Here is a 19,283-nt window from a genome sequence, read left to right as displayed (position 1 = left end):
AAAAGACCGGGCTAGTCTCCACGAAGTTATAAAAATTCTTGAAAAAGGTATAATTATCCGATAGCCAACTTTGAGTTCTTATATCTTCGGATTCAATGAACCGATCGCAATGAAATTTTGACTATTCATGACTTATATAATGAGCTATAAAAAACCTTTAACTTAATTAAAAATTCTCAACACGAAAAAAAATTCGATTAGATTATTTTTCTAATAAAACACCAAATTATCCAAAACTTCAACATCGTTTCAACATTCAAGATGCAAATTATAGTTCATTTAATTTCCCTCTTTTATACTTATATATATACATGTGTTTTGAAGAAAAGTAACAACATAGTCGCTAATCAATTGAAAAAGTAATGGGATGTAAATTAAAAATAGACCAATTTACTGAGAAATCGTGAAATGAATAAAATCGCTATATTTTTTTCTCTTGTTGAAAATTTCAAATTAAGTTAAATGTTTTGAAGAGTTCATTACATAAGTTTTGAATGGTCAAAATTTCATTGCAATTGGTTAATTGAATCCGGAGATATAACAGCTCAAAGTTGGCAATCGGATAATCATGTCTTTTTCAAGACTTCATGTAGAATAGCATAATCTTTCCCAAATTTTGACCATTGAACCATTGAGAGACAACTAGTTGACCAACTTTCAGTAAAAAATTGAGAACATTTTATGCATTTTCCGAAAAGTTACAGCTAGTTAACCAATTTTGAAAAAGCAAAATTTTTGCCTGTACCGATCATTTTGTCTATCCCCTGTAAATTCCAAGGTCTCACCATAGTCACAAGAATCATCCAAGAGAAGGTCCAAAGCACTTTTGCATGGTTTAAAATTGAATAGTTTCATTACCTAAACTGTGGGAATTACTACCTAATTGCTTTTTCGATTTCAGAGGCAGTCCAATTTCAGGGGTATTCTAGATGGTGTCACAGGGTGTTTCAAGTGATTTTAGGGTCATTCCAGGTGTATTCCAGGGAGTTTCAAGAGGTTTCAGAGAGTTTATTTGGCGTTCAAGGAGTGATTCGAAGAATCTCAGGAGCGTTCCAGGGGTCTCAAATGCGTTCCAGTAATTTCTGGAATGTTACAGGTGTGCGAGCTTCAAGAAGTTTCAGGGATACTCGAGGGGTCTTCAAAGGGTTTCGGGGGTGTTCCAGGGGGTTTCATGCAATGGTCCGTATATTCGCCTCATTCCGTTCATTATGATCACTTTCATAATTATTATATAATTACTCCTCTTCGCCGAAGCGAGTCGAGAAAGAAGTAGCAAACTGATTGTCCTGATCGAATACATAACACCCATTAAAAAATCTTCGCAGTTTGCTTTAGTCTCTGCCAAGCAGGCAAACCAATAGATGCAACAACCGTTCGCTGCTAAGTGGCTCTCATTGTGAATAGGGATGCAATGTGGAAATCAGGAACCCTGGTTGCATGGGGCATTCCAGGAGCTCCGAATGTGTTTCAGGGGTTTCAGCGTTTTTTCTAGGAGCTTTCAGGGACGTTCTTGGCGGTTTCAGGATGTTCTGGAATTTCAAGGGGTTTCAGGGGTGTTCCAGAATTTTTAAAGGGCGTTACAGGGGATTTCAGTAGTGTCCCAGTGGGTTTTAGGATTATAAATGAGTTTCAGGGGCGTTCCAGGGGATTTCAGGGGTTTTCAAGAGATTTTCAGGAGTATTACAGAGAGATTTAAGGGCCATTTGGCACTGTTAGAAATAGTCTCGTCCGAGAACATGATCTTCGGAACATTTGGCCGGAACATTGACTAGAAGTCGAGCAGTTTTTTGCAACTATGCTCTAATATGATAAATCTCTAGGATCTTCAACAACTCCAGGAAAGATATGCTCGCGAGGACGAGGAAGTTTTTTTTGAAACTATAACCCACCTTACCGGTCAGACTAAGGCCTGAGTGTCCTCTGCGTTGATCGACCTAGCTTACTGCGCACCACGTCTTCTTGCACCGGTCGAATGGCTCTCGAGAACCATTTTAGTCGGGTTGCTCTCCAACATGCTGATAACGTGACCCGCTCACCGTGGCCTCCATGTTTTCATGGTGTGATCGGTGGTTGGTTCTATTAGCAGCTGTGGTTCATTTGCCTTCTCCAAGTCCCGTCTTCCATCTGCACTCCACCGTAGATGGTACGCAACACCTTCCGTTCGAAAACACCAAGGGCGCGTTGGTCCTGTGCAGTGCACGTTGGGTTCATGTTTCGTGCCCAAAGAGGACTACCGGTCTAGACCGGCGTTTTGTAGATAGTCAACTTCAGGTGACAGCGAACTTTGTTCGATCGTAGAGTTCTGCGGAGTCCAAAATAAGCACGATTTGCTGCCGTCTCTGAATTTCTCTACTGGTGTCGTTGTCGGCGGTCACCAGCGAGCCCAACCCAAGTACACGAATTCTTCACCCGCCTCGATTTCATCACCGTCTCAAATTTGCGAGTTATACTATCAATATCATCATCAAAACCAAGTAGTAATTGAAAGGACTTCATGTAAATCATTCCCCGCTCAGCAAGCACGAAAAATCATCGCCTTGTCGTAAGCCTCTGAGAGATTCGAAGGGACTCGAGAGTATCCCTAATACTCGAACTACGCACATCACTCGATCCATCGTCGCCTTGATCAATCGTATCAGTTTATTCGGGAAGCCGTATTCTTTCATAATCTACCATAGCTGGTCTCGATCGATTGTGCCGCCGTACGCCAATTTAAAATCGATGAACAAGTGATGTGCACGTTGTATTCGCGGCATTTTTGCAACACCTGGCGGATGGCGCACATCTGGTCCGTTGTAGCGTATTCACCCATGAATTCACCCTGATATTGCCCCACGAACTCGTTTACAATCGGTGATAGACGGCGGCATAAAATTTGAGAGAGTAGTTTGTAGGCAGCGCTCAGTAGTGTGATCACGCGATAGTTCCCGTAATCAAACTTGTCACTTTTTTTAATAGATGGAACACACGATACCTTCCATCCATTCCTCCGGTAATATTTCCTCCTCCCACGACCCAGTTTAGTAGCCTCTGCGCGAGCGGTTCAGAGCTTCTCGTAAAGCTTCCGTGCACCTAAGCGCAGTACAGCTCTTCCATCACTTCGCGATCTTGTTCGTTCTTTAAAACTATCTTTTCTCTATAATATCTTTCATTAGAATATAAAACCCAGATTTATCCACCTAGTGGTGATAGTGCCTTTCTCGTCAAATATGTACTCATGATCTTTCCGTCGACGCAATCAATCTTGTCTTAGAGTCACCCGCATAACCATTGTTTGCCACACTGTTCACAACTATTTCCTACTGTATCTCAACAGTATGGTATAATATACAAAGTAACAATAAATCAACCCTACCATAAACGGTTTCAACAGTGTGATAGATGGTTTTCGAGCAAATTACAATATGGGGAATAGGCGGTTAAGTTATGTTACAATAAAAAATTGGCATTTTTCTCGAACAAAATTTTCGTAAAACAGTAAGCCATACTGTGGACATACAGTTCATTTTCTGCAGTAATAAAAGTGCACCAAACTGTTGCAGAACAGTTGAACAATAAATTTAGGAGAAAATTGTAACACTCAATGAAACTGTTTGTGTATTGTGCAATATAGTATAATGAACAGCATGCTATACTGTGTGGTTATATTTTCACAATTGGAACCATTATTTTTCGGAATTTTCTGTTTTTCAATAACTATTTTCCCAAGCGAAAAAAATCTTGCTAATTCACAACAAAATAAGCATTTTCTTCGTAATCACCAAAATGCGTATGCAATTCGAAATCGCCATAAAAATTAATCGCTTAGGGAAACAGTTATTTGAAAGTAGCTAAATGATTTGTAGATTATTACTATTATAGAAAATGGCAGAAAAGCCTTGTATATTTTATTGAACAGGATAAGTACCTATGATGAAAACTTAAAGAACGGCAAAACGACTTCCGGAATACTGCTGCGTCTCCGATGTATCGACATGGCCGCACACGGACTGTAGAATGAATCGGTCCGCAAGATCGGTAACGAAATCATGTGGTATCCGTACATCAATGCACGACTGCCGCAAGCAAATCCTGTCTTGGATCCAGCTGCCGCTGGGGAGTCCACTGCTGGCTATTCTGATGAACTGTTGCCACGGAAGTAACTACGACGCCAACACGGATGTCCCAAGGACAGTGCAGAGCGTTTCTTTTGTCTCGCATTATACACTGATCGGGGATCCGCCTCCAGCTGTTGTCTGCACCAAATTTCCGATTAGTCGACGTTTCGTTTTCACCCTGAAATCAGAAAGTATAATATTGGTAAATATTGTCAAATCCATAAAAAGTTTTCTCACCTCTGATATCCAATTTGTTCCGGTCCATCGGTTCGAGGCTGGTTTATCCCAATGGGGCCATTGGAAGTCGGGTTTCCCCGTGGATTTCCCGCGATGTTGACGGTGTGAGTTTTCCAACGCGGAGTGAGATAAACAGGCGTTACATTTGAAAAAGTCCTAAGCGCACAAAATGTAATCATAACATTATTTCTGGAGCTCGATTTGAATAGGTCGTATGAGTTTTTGTCGATATAAAATTCGATCAGTTCATTTTAGTCATTGTAGCAATATGGCAGATATTTTGCAAACTTTCAATGTTGGAACAGAAAGCCTGTTTTGTGAGGATTCTGCTGTATGTATCAACTTTGCTCAATTTCAACGGTTTTCGCTATAATAAGCGAATCCAACTGATCGAATTTTTAATCGACAAAAGCACATACGACCTATTCTAATCGAGCTCCAGATTTAATTTTTAGTTTTCGAATAATGTGTTTTTTTGTTTTAGTTCACATAAAAGAGCATCCATCAAGTACGTCACGTTAAAAAAGATAATTTCATTAAGGAACACCCATTAAGTACGTCACATCAAAATTGGGAATTTGAAACCCCCCTCGCCCCTTCGTACGGCTTTTTTTATACTTAATACATTGCTTGTCACACTTCCACAACCCCCCGCCCCCTCTCCCATACGTACTTTATCGATGACCCCTTACGGCCTTTCATTCATTACACTAAAACCTCCATTTAGGTAATGAGCCGGGACTGCCTCAATAGAATTTTTACCTAAATGGATTCATTACCTAAATGGATTCAGTTTATTACCTAAATGGATTACAAGGTTGCAAAGAAGTTCAACAAGGGAGAGTTACTAGGAGATTTAAAGGAGATCATGCGGAGTTTCAGATGGCTTTCAATGAGTTTCAGGAGGGGGTGGGTTTCAGAAGGGGAGGGGCTTCAGGGGCGTTTTCGGGGGTTTTGGAGGGTCTTAGATTAGAATTGTCATTCAAATGACTAGCTGGGCACGAAACACGAAAAATCTTGCGAAAACCCCTGCAAAATTCCGCCAGACTGAAAAATTATTGAATGTCAGGCCAAAGTCGGGTCAATTTTTATCGTATGTTGGGCCATTGTTGGACCAACATCGAACAACTGTTGAGTCTATATTGGGTTTGGTGGCCAAAATAAAAACAGGTGAATGATAGGTTGATGTCGGGTTTGACGTCATCAATGCTGAAGCTAATATCAATGGAATGATGGAAGGATGGTTGATTATCTCAATTTCAGCTGGAAATGACGCTGGATACTGGCACTTTTCAAGCCTGCATGGGAGGGGGGAGGGGTGTTTATGAGGCAACTTTGCACCATTGGTTGCAAAATTCATGTAGAATTTGTAATGTAGTAATTTGAATTGCCAATGCTATATCACATTCAAATATCAACCACATTACAGAGCTCGCCCTCCAGCCGCATCAAAATTTTGCGTAGTAATTTTAGACGCAAATAAAGATTTAAAAGAATGTTCCGGGCTGATGCGCTTAAATTTTAATTTTTCCATACAACGTTGGTCCATCCTACTGTAAATTTACGTCTCAGGAATCTAAAATGGTGTGATTTGATGAGATCGCTTTAGTTTTGTTTTAGGTTTTTGGTTCTCTTACACATATCTATCGCTTGCATTAATTTAGTTCACTTTCGTAATTTCGCTAAAGCACCCAACGCTGCTTCTGCAACACCACCGGTAGCTTCTTATGTAATCTGAGTATATTTTGTATTGCTTACGAGAACCCCTGGAAATGATTTCGTAACACTACCGGTATATTCAAATGTGATCTGAGTTTATGAAAACTGTTAATCAGGTTACCCGGAACTAAAAACACTACTGGTAGTAACTTCTGTGGACTATGCCTATTTTCTTATCATCCATGCATCAGGTTACTGACAAAAAAGCGATTTGATGTACCGCAAGCATGGGTTTGATTCACTTTTATGTATGTCCACTTCCAGTGGGACGCCCTTAACCGGTTCCGGAAAATTTACATGGCTCATTTTTACATTTGACCAATTCCGGCGGGACACCTGAAACCGGTTGTGGAATATTATCGGTGGTCTCTAACGTAATCTGAGCTGGTTTTCTTGAAAACCTTTCATCAGCTTATCGAAAAAACCGCGGTTTGATGAAGCGCATGCATGGAGTTCGGTTCCCTTCTAAATTTGACCACATCCAGAGGGACACCGGGAACCGATTCCGGGATACTACTAGTTTTCCCAAGCATGATCTGAGATATTTTTTCTTGGTAACCGTTCATCAGGATACCTTAAAAGCCATTTGATGTGTCGCGAATATTTTTTTGGTTCTCTTTTACATTCGGCTACTTTCAGCGAGATACCTCAAACCGATTCCGGAACACTATCAGTAGTTTCTAATGTGGGCATAGCTTATTTTCTTGCTGATCGTACAAGTTATCGAAAAGGCCATGATTTGATGTGTCGCATGTATGAAATTAGGCCACTTCCGGCGGGACACCAGGAACCGGTTCCGGGATGCTACCGGTTCAGATATGATCTGAGACTATTTTCCTGCTTACTGTTCCTCAGGTTATAGAAAAAGCAGCGATTTGATGTGTCGCATGCATGGGTTTAGTTCACTTTTATATTTGGCCACTTCCGGCGGGATACCCGGAACTAGTTCCGGAACTCTACCGGATCAGATATGGTCTGCGACTATTTTCCTGTTTTCCATTCATCAGGTTACAGAAAAAGGGGTGATTTGATGTGTCGCATGCATGGGTTTGTTTCCCTTTTATATTTGGCCACTTCCGATGAGACACCCGGAACCGGTTCTGCAACACTACCGGTACAGATATAGTCTGCGATTATTTTCCTATTTATCGTTCATCAGGTTATAGAAAAAGCTGCGATTTTATGTGTCGCATGCATGGGTTTGGTTCACTTTTATATTTGGTCACTTCCGGCGGGATACCCGGAACCAGTTCCGTTACACTACCGGATCAGATATGGTCTGAGGCTATTTTCCTGTTAACCATTCATCAGGTTACATAAAAAGCGGTGATTTGATGTGTCGTATGCATGGGTTTGTTTCACTTTTACATTTGGCCACTTACAGTGGGACACCCGGAACCGGTTCCGGTATGCTACCGGTTTGGATATGGTCCGAGACTATTTTTCTGTCTACCGTTCATCAGGTTATACAAAAAGCTGCAATTTGATGTGTCGCATGCATAGGTTTGGTTCACTTTTATATTTGGCCACTTCCGGCGGGACACCCAGAACCGGTTCCGGAACACTACCGGTTCAGATATAATCTGCAACTATTTTCCTGCTTACCGTTCGTATGATAATCGAAAATGCCGTGGTTAGATGGGTCGCATGCATGGGTTTGTTGCAATTTCATATCTGGCCCCTTCCTGGGGTACCGGTCCGGAACACCTAAATGGCCATAACTCCGGAACGGCTGGACCGATTCAAACCATTTTCAATAGGAAACAATGGGACAATATTCCGCGTCGATTGAAAATAAAAGCGTTGAAATCGGATTATATTTACTATTAAAAAGTGAGGTGACCTTTTTGTACACATACACACATACACACGCACACACATACATACACACACACATACATACACACAGACATAATCTCAACTCGTCGAGCTGAGTCGATTGGTATATAAGACTTGGCCCTCCGGGGGTTCTATCAAAATTTCATTTTTGGAGTGAACATATAGCCTTTCGGTACACCTTGGTGTACGAGAAAGGCAAAAAGGCTTGATAATAGTTCTGAAGCAGGTTAACGATGGTCGAATGTCATGGTAAATTCGAGGCTTGAAACGAAATAGCAAGAAGTCACAACACTTCTACACAATAACACCACAAAAGATTCATAAACCTCAGAAAATGTCCTATTTTTTCAATCTTGCATTTGAATGAGTAATAAAAAGTTTAATTACCTTGCAGAAAATCAAAGCACAAAACATTAGACTCGTTCATGTTCTACATCTATGGCAAACAATTTGTACAACAGTAAAGCTACAAATATCCCCCACACCTACACAAAGTACGAGTGAAGTACAGCTGTCATCACACGTCGGAAATGACGGATGATTGATGGTAACATGAGTTGAGGCATCCTGTTTTTCCTGCTTCTATGTTGAACACACTAGAAAATGTGTTTCAAACGTGTGTATCCATTACAAGGCGGCCTTGTTATGCAACAAAATAACAAGCTGCAAGCACTGCTGCTGGCTGGCGCGTTAGGACGTGGAGACATTTGCACACCCACAAAAAAACGAGAACGAGAATGAAAAGAGACTACATTGCGAACACTTCTCATTTGAATGCAAGTTTTTCACTCAGTCAGTTCAGAAGAGAAGCAGAGCAAAGTGACTTTGTTTATCGGGCAAAATTTATTGCACCCTTGGACAGAACGGTCATGACGGTGCGCGGTGGTTGCTCTGAAATAAAAATTCGTCACACAAGAAAAAAAAAGATTTCATTTCAATTACTCTCAACGACTCTGGGCAACACAATTTGTCGTGATTGGAAATTGATGTCCAGTCAGGAATTTTAAGCGTTGGCCCATTTTTCGGAAAAAGCACCACCAGGAGCTCGTTCAGAGCAGTTTGAGAACAACCGACGTTTCAAGCACTCCCTCCCTCTTCTCCACCGGTCAGGAGTAAAAGGATGGATTTTTTTATCCCTCAGCAGGAAAGCTATTCATCACCGGGCTTGCAAACCGGTCTGCATGCTGATGTCGGGTAAGTTTTTTTTTTTGGTTCACGCTCAGTGCCCATTCACTAGGCGGCTCATCATGAGTAATTGCATGAATGAGGAGAATAAGATTTTTCATAGGAAACTTTGTTTTCTTTGCGAACCGGGAAAACGTGCACAGATGTCTTTATCTTCGGTGGCGCTTCTGTGGATACCACGCAAATGATTGTGAAGTTTTTTTTTCGTTTTTTCCTTGTGATTAGTAGCCGGCTAAGCAATTAGGATTACGGGAAACATATTTATTGCTCTGTTTTCGTCAATTTTGATAGTCTTGCGGTTTGCGTTGCTTTGAATTATTGCATGTAAACCCAAAAATGATTTTTAAAGCAGATGTTCTTGTTTATATTCGCTACTTGTAATTTTTCTCTACATATTCGGGACATAAACCACTACGACCAATATTTGATCTATTGTAGTAGTATATCCCATGTTTTTTTGTAAAGTACATGTATTTTACTTAATTTCTTTACTATTGAAAAATTATAAAGTATTTACCGATCAAAGGGGAATAGCGAATTGGTAACAATGAAATCATATAAACTGATTTCATATCATAATTTGTTTTTCTAATAACACCGTTCAACACTAAATTTTGTTATGTGATGAGAAAAAAAATAACAGGGGTTTGGGACCCTACAAGTGTCATAGTGAAAGAATTTTTGAAAAATATTGGACCGGGCCTTCACAGTTCAAAACCGAAGTTTGTTTGGAGAACTTGGGGTGTTTAATTGATATGTGTATTAGAACGCGCTGTGCATATATTTAGGCGTTAGATAATAACGCAACTAACCCAAATAAAAATATGCACGGCACGTTCTAATGCACATATCAATTGAACACCCCAAGTTCTCCATACAAACTTCGGTTTTGAACTGTGAAGGCCCGGTCCAATATTTTACAAAAAATCTTTCACTATGACACTTCTAGGGCCCCAAACCCCTGTTATTTTTTTTTCTCATCCCATAACACCCAATTTTGTAAAATTTTGTCGAGCAGTGTAATCTTTATTGGTATCTCATTCAATTATTGCATTCTTACTTACCTTACCGATCAGGCTAAAGCCGGGGTGGCCTCTGCTGTACATACATAGTAGCCGTCTCCATTCCACTCGGTCCATGGCTGTGTGTCTCCAGTTCCACATTCTGCGAAGGGTTCGCAAATTGTCCTCCCCTTGGTCGACCCAACTGGCTCGCTGCGCACCACGACTTCTTGTACCGGTCGGATGACTCTCGAGAACCATTTTAGTCGTCCTGATGACGTGACCCGTCTACCGTAGCCTCCCGTTTTTCGCGGTGTGAACGATGGTTGGATCTCTCAGCAGCTGATGCAGCTCGTGGTTCATTCGTCTTCTCCAAGTCCCGTCTTCCATATGCACTCCACCATAGATGGTACGCAACACCTTCCGTTCGAAAACGGAGGCGCGTTGGTCCTCTGCACGTAGGGTGCATGTTTCGTGTCCATAGAGGACGACCGGTCTAATCAGCGTTTTGTAGATAGTTAACTTCGTGTTACGGCGAACTTTGTTCGATCGTAGAGTTCTGCGGAGTCCAAAGTAAGCACGATTTCCTGCCACAATGCGCCTCTGAATTTTCCTGCTGGTGTCGTTACCGGCGATCACCAGTGAGCCCAAGTACACAAATTCTTCAACCGTCTCGATTCAATCACCGTCGATATTAATTCGGGATGGCGGGCGTAATGATTCCTCCCTGGAGCTCTTTGCCATCATGTACTTTGTCTTCGACACATTAATGACTAATCCGATTCGCCTGGCTTCACTCTTTAGTCTGATGTACGTTTCCGCCATCGTCTCAAATTTACGAGCAATAATATCAATATCATCAGCAAAACCAAGCAGCTTAACGGACTTCGTGAGAATCGTCCCACTCGTGTTTATCCCCGCTCTCCTAATTACACCCTCTAAAGCAATGTTGAACAGCAAGCACGAAAGACCATCACTTTGCCGTAACCCTCTGCGAAATTCGAAGGGACTCGAGAGTGTCCCTGATACTCGAATTACGCACATCACTCGATCCATCGTCGCCTTGACTAATCGTATCAGTTTATTCGGGAATCCGTATTCGTGCATAATCTGCCATAGCTGTTCTCGATCAATTGTATCATACGCCGATTTAAAATCGATGAACAAGTGATGTGTGGGCACGTTGTTTTCGCGGTAGTGACCGCGCGATAGTTCTCGCAGTCCAACTTGTCGCCCTTTTTGTAGATGGGACACACGGTACCTTCCATTCACTCCTCCGGTAATACTTTCTCCTCCCAAATCTTGGTAATGACCCAGTGTAGTGCTCTCACCAGTGCTTCTCCACCGTGTTTTAGTAACTCACTTGATAGTTGATCTGCTCCAGCGGCTTTGTTGTTTTTAAACAGGCTAACCATCTTTTGGAGGTTAGGGGCTGGACATCTATCGTCCTGCGCACGTACTCCTAGATCTGTTACCGCGCCACCTTCGGTGCTTGCAACGTCGCCATTGAGGTGCTTGTCGTAATGCTGCTGCCAACTCTCGACCACCATGCTCGCTCGCGAGAAGATTCCCGTGATTATCTCGGCACATGTCGGCTTGTGGCACAAAGCCTCTGCGCGAGCGGTTCAGCTTCTCGTAGAACTTTCGCGTGTCCTTAGCGCGGTACAGCTCTTCCATCGCTTCGCGATCTCGTTCTTCCTGCCGGCGCTTCTTCATCCGGAAGACTGAGTTCTGCCTGTTCCGTGCCTGTTTGTAACGTGCCTCATTCGCTCTCGTACGATGTTGCAACATTCTCGCCCATGCTGCATTCTTCTCATTTTTCAACTGTTCACATTCGCCGTCGTACCAGTCGTTTCTGTGATTCGGAGTCGTGAAGCCTAGTGCTGTAGCAGAGGTACTACCTATGGTGGATCGGATGTCCCTCCAGCCATCTTCAAGTGCAGCTGCGCCAAGCTGCTCTTCCGTTAGTAGGGCCAATGCTAATTGTTGCGCGTATTCTTGAGCAACTTTTTCGTTGTTAAGTTGAGTAAAAATTAACTCATTTTTGGGTAATTCATTTTAAGAGTAAAATTTTATTTCTAGTAAAAAGTGACTGTGTTCAAAAAGCTTCTCCACATAGTAGTATACATAGGTGTCAGGCCATTCGGCCGAAGGTCATTAGGCCTAATGACCATTCGGCCGAAGGTCATTAGGCCGAATGGTCATTAGGCCGAATGGTCATTAGGCCGAATGGTCATCAGGCCGAATGGTCATCAGGCCGAATGGTCATCAGGCCGAATGGTCATTGGGTCTTCTTCTTGCCGTTACGTCCCCACTGAGACAAAGCCTGCTTCTCAGCTTAACTTAGTTATTAACTGAGAGCTTCCTCTGCAAATGACCATTTTGCATGTGTGTATCGTGTGACAGGCACGAAGATACTTTATTGATGCTGAATCTACTGATATTTTACCCATGAATTTTTCCTTCTTTTAAATATAGGCTGTTCTTTCTAGTATCATTGCTAAAATAGTTTTTGGCGCTGAAACTGCTGATATTCAATTCATAAATTTTTTCTTCTTTAAAACATAGGCTATTCTTTCTAGTTTCATTGTTAAACTAGTTTTTTGGCAAAAATGGTTGGAAAAGGTAAAAACAACGGCTAACTTTCAATTCGTCCTGATGACCATTCGGCCTAATGACCTTCGGCCTAATGACCCAGCATCGTATACATAAAACCCAGGGATACGAACCTAGGACGCCTAGAACCTGGAACAGGAACTCGTCTTTTTTATCAGTGAGGCCATCGCAGCACTTAGAGCACTGAAATGATTCTACATATTGCTAGCTCCTCTAGAAATAGAATTGTTGATCCAACATACAAGAAAGAAAAAGTATGACGTCACCATACCCGTAACTACAACCCATTAGGCCCTTCAGTTTCAATGTCTTACGCACTTGTTGTTCACCACCGCCAGCGTGCACGACTTCGGAGCTAGGGAGCCAAATCGCTGTAGTTACACGCATGCAATTGGTCACAATTATACATTCGTATCTTCATCCAAGTTGTACAGATAGCTAAAGGATTTCAAATACTGGAAAGCGTGGAACTCATTACTACTTTGCGCCAGCGTTTATTTGAATGTTTACATCAGTTGTTTGAAATATTTTATTATATATCATGATAGGGGTGCTCTAGGACAAATGGTCGAAGGACAAAAGGTAAAATGGACAAAAGGTCGAAGGGACAAAAGGTCGAAAAGACAAAAGGTCAAATGGATAAAAGGTCGAATGGGACATAACGTCAAATGGGACAAAATGTCGAATGGAACAAAAGGTCGAATGGGAAAATATTTTAGTAGACCAAGTTACCAGCTGGTGTGTCTCACTGAATAGAAAAACAAAAATGTTGTTGCTCATTGCAGTGCTGTTATAGGAATCATATGCATTTCAGCCACTAACATTTCCATAGGAAATTTTTCCTTCTTTTGTTTATAGGCTGTTCTCTCAAGTTGTGGTAATGTATTTAATGGCAATTCAATTTGATTTTTTGTTCAGGATTTTTTTCCTTTTTAAATTTATAGGCTGTTCTTTTAGGATTTGTTACAGAAACAACTACTGACTCTTTAGGTATCAATATTTCAATCAGAAATTTCGCCTTCTTTTATTCAATAGCTGTTCTTTCTTACTATTTGCAGAAATATTTAGAGATTCGACCTTTTGTCCCATTCGACTTTTTTCCATTCGACCTTCTGTCCCTTCGACCTTTTGTCCATTCTACCTTTTGTCCTTCGACCTTTGTCTTTCGACCTTTTGTCATAGATTCCCAAAGACTTTAGGACAGAAGGTTGAAGGACAAATGGTCGAATGGGTCAAAAGGTCGAATGGACAAAAGGTCGAATGAGACAAAAGGACAAAAAAAATTTATTGACAAATTTACCAGGCGGTGTGTCTCACTTATAAGAAAAAAAAATATTCGAGTCTTTGTTGTTGCTCATTGAGAGAAACATTATAGTGCTGTTATAGAAATCATATGCATTCCAGCCACTAACATTTCTATCGGAATTTTTTCCTTCTTTTGTTTATAGGCTTCTCTTTCAAGTTGTGTGTTAATGTTGTATTTAATAGCAATTTAGTTTATTTTTTTTTCCTTTTTTTATATATAGGTTGTTCTTTTAACTTTTATTACCGAAATATATATTTTGTTTTTTTTCTATATCTGTATTAACGAGATTTTTAGCCCTAGGCAAGGGGTAGACGCTTGGAACATTGTGCCAATATGTGCCCAGTACACCATCATACATGCTGTGTGGCACTCCGAGGCACACCAAGGCACAGTTTAGGCACTTGAATTTAAATGAAAAATCTAGGCAACCATGTGCAAATGGGCCTGCAAAATCAAAACAAACAGCTGGTTGCCTTGGTGGTTGCCAAGTAAAATCAAAATCACTTTCAGGCAGTCAGCAACGGCACCGCAGTGGCACACTGAGGCACACTGAAGCACGCTTCGATGATTATTGGCACTCTAAGAAAAGTTGGCACAAATGAAGGTGTGCTGAGCGACTTGCCCCTTGGCCCTAGGCTATTTCATCTCGGGACCTACGCTTTACTTCCCTTCCGAACGAAGAACTCACATTTTGCGAGTTTGTTGGGAGTGGGATTCGATCCCTGGTCCTCGGCGTGAGAGTCACGTGTTTAAACCATCACATCAGGGCCGCTCCCTGTTACTGAAATAATTATTGACTCTTTGGGTAATTATTTTTCAATCAGAAATTTTGCCTTCTTGCATTCAATAGCAGTTCTTCCTAACTATACTGCAGGAAGATTAATTGACTACTTTTGCTTAGTTATCACCCCCTCTTTTTGATTGATAGGTATTTCTTACGAATTTTACTGTATTAGTAAATATTTTCATTTTGCTTGTTCATATAATACCCAGAGACTAGCCTCTCTATCGATTAGAGACTCTTTAGTTTTATTAACCCTCTAATACCCAACCCCGCCTTTAGACGGGGTATAGTTTGAGCATTTTTGTAATTTTTGTTTCGTGGAAATTCATTTTTTTTATTTTTGGCCGATATTTAGGACTGTTTTGTATATCTCAAAATGGTTTTTGGTGTGTTTCAAAGCGTATTTACATTTGTCAAAAATCATTTAAAAATTGATGTTTTAGTCACCTTTTAGAAGTCATTGTTTATTTTGTATTGAATCGCTACAATTAACATATTTTAAATTTTTCTCAAATCATTCTATCCTAGTTTAATAGTTTAAGGAAATCGAATACACTCTAAAATTATTTTCCTTAACATTATACAGAAAATAAAATTTTCTATGAAAAAAATTTAAAATAAAAATATTTTAACAATAATCATGAAATCTCAAAATGTTTTCATCTCAAAAAATCCGTACCCCAAATAGATTTTCAGGAAATATATAAAAGTGTGGGGATGCCCAAAAATAAAAATTAGAAAAATCAAAAACTGAAATTCACGAAATCAAGAATTAAAAAGAATCATCTTCCAAAACATGTTTAAATCGATTTTAGATGACGGAAAATGATATTTAAATCAAAATACAAAATTTGGGTTAAATCGCTGTAATGATTGGAGTTCCAAATGTCAATATTTCGATCTATGATGCATCCTTCTTTTATTCATAGACTGTTCTTTCAAGGAATATAGTTTTCCACATTTAACTTTAATGAACAACATTATTTCTAACATTTATGAGCTTCTTTTTCGAATTGCAAGGCGGTGATAAATTGCTGCATATAAACTATTGCAAGTTTTATTGGATACCGTCGTTGGGGGTGAGAATGGGTCAAAAAAAGAAACTCAAAGAATGTTTGTTAAATAACAAATGCAATTGAAGACGGAATAACTTTTTATTTGGTATGTATACTCTTCTATATGGCAATGATAGTTTAGCAAGAAAGTATCACATTATATGGATTGTCTACTAAACTAAAAATGATTGAAAATTGACCCAATCTCACCCCTTAGAGGGGGTGAGAGTGGGTCAAAGTATTCGAAGTCGCTTATCTAAGAATACAAGTTAATTTTATTGATCATATCTAGTACTTAAAATACAATGTAACCATGACGAATAAAAACTTAGGTAATTGATCATCTTTTAAGATTAATCCACCTTAAAAGGCTAATACAATCGAAAAAATTGGTGAAATAATCCATAATCATCCTCATTTGAAGTTTCAACATCCATGAGAGGAGGGGGATTATAATGACAGAAAGGCGCATTGAAAGATTTATTGAAAAAAAACATGATATTTTTCGACGTTCGTTCGTCTTCCGAAATTTTGTCATGTGAACGGTTTTATGGCCCCGGCATTTCCTGGATGCCACTACCGTCTGGTAGCTTCACGATATTTCCTTAAAATTTAAAAAAATGAGTGAAGAAAAAACGCTATCAAGTCAATTTTGTGAGCTTACGATATTGCAGTACACTAAAGATTAGCCGATGATCAGAGGAGCTGTCCAAACGCATGGGTTTATTGTTATAAATGATTTTAGGCACTAAACGTATGAACACACTCGCTTGACACTTATTCGACATATTTTCGGAAAAAGCGTGCTTTTTATGAAGATACAGTAAACATGGCACCACTCTAACGTCAAATGGGGACTGGATAACAAGTTGAATTTTTAGTTAAGGTTTTGTGCACTCGATAACTTGCTTGACCCAATCTCACCCTCATTCTTAATATTTAGATATATGGTCGAAAATATTGAAATTTTAAATAAAAAGTGCATTGACAGTCCGTTTTTTTCGTTGCATCAACCAGGTAATACCTACAGCTAATCACTTATGAGAAAATTTATGGTTAAGTACTTGTGTGAAATATTGCGAAGGAGAATTTTTTTCAGAGCGATTTACTATTGCTAAACATCTTGTTCTGCATCATGACGTGTAAAAACTTCTTCGTGGCCGTGCGGTTAACGGCGTCAGTCGTCTAGGCGTTATTTCCAATTTTATGTTCCTCCGTTTTTACCCAATCTCACCCCCCAGACCCATTGTCACCGCCATCGAACGGTACTTCCTATATTTCAGTAATGTTTATTTCAAGTTGTTGAATAATTTTGGTACACTGATTCTATTATTTTTATCGGGATTCAATTGTCATTTTTCTGTCGAATTCTGAAAACTTTTTCATGTCTTCTAATTTGTATTTTGTCTTTTTAATTTTTTGTCCCATTCGACCTTTTGTCGCAATCGACTGTTTGTCCTTTCGTCCTTCGAACTTATGTCCTTCGACCTTTTGTCATAGATTCTATTCCATATTCTATTCTTAAATTCTAATTTTGTCATGTTATCATATGATATATTTACTATATTATGACCGATTTGTTATAAGACATTTGACCTTGACCCTTATAAATGTATTTTAAGGACAAACGTCTTCAACAGTGCATCAAAACTTCAGACGCACAAATGCGAAGAAGCAAGCTTCAAACAACAATGCATTTTATTATTCTTTTCTTTCGCATTTGAAATAAGCTTAAAATAAGAAGTTTAGGTGCGCTGGCTTTGTTTACGAAAAGATTTACGCCCTCGAAATCATGAGTAGGTGCCAAAGTCAGCCATTTTGGGATTCTAACAAGTCTGTCATTAAATCAAGCCTCATATGTGCTTGTACACTACAATTTCTAGTTTTAGAGTTTAAATAACACAACCGAGAACATACCATGGGCGTTAAGTGGAAGACAGTCTCCTTTTAGAGTATCAACTGTACTTCTTCAAGTTACTAGCACTGCGCTAGTGCAGATATTTACGATCAGATGGAAAGGGCTTGAGTGAATCTCATGCTTTCGTTCGGAAGTTGTTATTTCAAAAGCGAAAAATGGGAGGGTTGGAAGAGGAAAAGAAGTGTCCCCTTGGCGCTTTGGGAGACATGAACCTCGGGCGATGCAGGAAATTTCCCAACATGCAAGGGTTTCCACATTTCCACATACATACACGCTGCCATCGATAACAAGCATCGATGTCTCCGGGATAGGAAAAAAGTCCTTCATGGTGATGAGGAAAGTTGAAGCTTTGTGCCGTCAATCAACGCATGTGTGGGTGGCAGGACGATGCATGGTACTGTACGAAGACTTGATGCATGGCACATTTATAAATATGCTGTGTAGTATGTGGTATACCTAGTAGAGGAACCAGCGAAAGAGCACATTACTTTCGTGTAAGGATTGAGTTGACTGCTCTGTACACGAAAGAGGAACGTGCCCTTTTATCGGAAACCCTTTCATGGGTGATAGATGAAACTTTTGTGTTGTACGATTTAAAAATAGATTGGCTTGGAACTGGTGTTGCTCGTGGCAGCTGCAGATGTTATTCCATTTTGGATGCTGAAGTGACTAATGACTTTAACTGTCAGCATTGTCAGCAGTTTTTAGGATCATAATTTATTTTGTTATATCAAAATATTTCAATATTTCAGATACACAAAAATATTGAAAGATTTCGTTAAAAAATCTTCGAGAGATTTAGCGAGATATTTCTCCAAAATATTCTACATAAATGGAATATTATCACAGTTTCAAAAATATTGCAGTTATAGGGAATATTACAAACTGACATCTAGTCCTTCTTAAGTTGCTATCTTCGTATCGATCTACTCAAACTATCAGCATCGACAGCACGTAATTTCTTGTTCACAATATCTATTTGCGTGTCTGTAGGTACGACACAATTCCTTGCAGAGTCGGAAGAGACAAATTCCTTGCCGTTTCCCGTCATCTATTCACTTGCCCGGAACATCCAAGAATTGCTTCCCCTCGACTAGCCTCCATCCAGCAGGAGCAGAGAAGGCAGCAACAACAACGCAACGAATCTCATCCATGCGATGTTTATCTTCGAACGCAAGGGACAAAGTTTTTCCTGCCATCAGAGATAGCCTGTCGTGTGTGCACACAATGTCAGTGTCAGATTGTTGAACAATCTGATACAATTGTTCCGAGCGCCAGGCAGAAGGAGCTGGAAGCAACCGTACCTACGTGTGTCTTACACAAGTACAAGTAGTGGGTACCTGACGCCAAACCAAGTAGGGCAGATCACCATCCCCAACCCACTGGAGATCATGGCTGAGATAGGCGAACCGTTCAGTTCTGTTGTTGTAAATGAAAATGAAATGAAAGCAATGCCAGCATTTTTTTTCTCTCTTCCGATTGGGGTTTCAGTTTAACCCACTCCAAATTGGAGTTGAGGTTAATTT

At 40.1% G+C, this 19,283-nt stretch overlaps 2 long non-coding RNA genes across 2 annotated transcripts in view; both read right to left on the bottom strand.

Annotated features, from left to right (window-relative positions):
- LOC115263151 (uncharacterized) overlaps window positions 1-19,283 on the bottom strand; it is a 489,784-nt gene that overhangs the window by 47,254 nt on the left and 423,247 nt on the right. The gene's annotated exons all lie outside the window — the stretch shown is intronic.
- On the bottom strand, window positions 3,854-4,495 carry LOC134283996 (uncharacterized). Its single transcript, XR_009997122.1, has 2 exons — window positions 4,335-4,495; window positions 3,854-4,275 (listed from the first exon to the last, which is right to left on the bottom strand). It is a non-coding gene; the product is annotated as an uncharacterized LOC134283996 (long non-coding RNA).

Source organism: Aedes albopictus, chromosome 2 (assembly GCF_035046485.1).
Source record: "Aedes albopictus strain Foshan chromosome 2, AalbF5, whole genome shotgun sequence".
Lineage (NCBI taxonomy): Eukaryota > Metazoa > Arthropoda > Insecta > Diptera > Culicidae > Aedes > Aedes albopictus.
The sequence above is the reverse complement of the archived record's forward strand: the minus strand, read 5'-3'. Positions and strand labels throughout refer to the sequence as shown.